General features: G+C 51.2%; 1 protein-coding gene across 1 annotated transcript in view; it reads left to right on the top strand.

Moving 5' to 3' along the window:
• LOC105526989 (poliovirus receptor homolog) overlaps positions 1–1,546 on the top strand; it is an 18,787-nt gene that overhangs the window by 6,592 nt on the left and 10,649 nt on the right. The gene's annotated exons all lie outside the window — the stretch shown is intronic.

Here is a 1,546-nt window from a genome sequence, read left to right as displayed (position 1 = left end):
CGTGATCCGCCCGTCTCGGCCTCCCAAAGTGCTGGGATTACAGGCTTGAGCCACCGCGCCCGGCGATTTTTGTATTTTTAATAGAGACAAGGTTTCACCATGTTGGCCAGGCTGTTCTCGAACTCCTGACCTCAGGTGATCTGCCTGCCTCGGCCTCCCAAAGTGTGCTGGAATTACAGGCATGAGCCACCAAGCCCGGCCTTTTTTTTTTTTTTCCTCTTTGGACAGGGTCTCACTCTGTCACCCAGGCTGGAGTGTAGGGGCATGATCATGGCTCCTACAGCTTCAACCTTCCAGGCTCAAGGGATCCTCCTTCCTCAGCCTCCCAAGTAACTGGGACTACTGGTACAGCCACCATGCCCAGCTAATTTTACAATTTTTTGTAGAGAGAGTTTTGCTATGTTGCCCAGGCTGGTCTCAAACTCCTAGGCTCCAGTGATCCTCCCACCCCAGTCTCCCGAAGTGCTGAGATTACAGGCGTGAGCCACTGCACCTGGCCCCTTGTCCATTTTCTACACTGCCTTACCATTGTCTACACTGGCTCTTCTGGGCCACAGACAGCACTATCCCCATTGTCTACGCCACCTATTTCGGCCATCAGCTGTGGGGTGTTTTCACTGTCTCCCATGGTGTCTACACTGGCTCCTGTGACCACTGTCTACATAAACACCCGACTTTTTCTACACTGGTTCTCCTGGGCACTCTCTAAAGTGCCCCTCGACACTGTCTACACTGACTCCCTGGAGAACTGTCTGCATTCACCTCCCACATTGTATTGACCAGTTCCCCTGAGCCACGATCGACCGTCTCTGCCGGGTGCTGGCTGCATTGATCTTCCCACATTGTTTGTGCTGGCTCCCCTCAGCAGTGTCTCCAGAGTCCCCCAGTATAGTCTCTATGCTCCTCTGCCCAATGTTGTCTACACTGGCGCACTTACAGGCTATGGAGTCTCGCCCCACATCACCACACTGGCCTCCTTGTGTTCTGTCTGCACGGCCCCCTGACAGCATCTGTCCTGGTTCTCCTGCACAGCGTTACCTCCACCAGCTCCCTCATGGCATCATCGACATTGACACCCACACATTTATCTCCACTGACAGCCCCAGGGACTCTCTAACCAGTGCTGTCTAACAGAAATAGCATGCAAGCTGCATATAGGATTTTAAATTCTCCAGCAGCCACCCCATTAAAAAGTTAAAAGAAAGAGGCCAGGCATAGTGGCTCACGCCAGCACTTTGGGAGGCTGAGGCAGGTGGCTCACCTGAGGTCAGGCATTCCACACTAGCCTGATCAATGTGGTAAAACTCTATCTTTACTAAAAAAATGCAAAAATTAGCCAGGCATGGTGACAGGTGCCTGTAATCCCAGCTACTCGGGAGGCTGAAGCAGGAGAATTGCTAGAACCTGGGAGGCCGAGGTTGCAATGAGCAAGATCGCGCCATTGCACTCCAGCCTGGGCAACAGAGCAAGACTCTGTCTCAAAATCAAAAAGAAAAAAGAAAGAGATGAAATGTATTTGTTTATTTATTTATCTATTTATTTATTT

The sequence above is a fragment of the Colobus angolensis genome, unplaced genomic scaffold, assembly GCF_000951035.1.
Source record: "Colobus angolensis palliatus isolate OR3802 unplaced genomic scaffold, Cang.pa_1.0 Scaffold60, whole genome shotgun sequence".
Taxonomy (NCBI): Eukaryota; Metazoa; Chordata; class Mammalia; order Primates; family Cercopithecidae; genus Colobus; species Colobus angolensis.
This window is presented reverse-complemented; position numbering and strand designations above follow the sequence as displayed.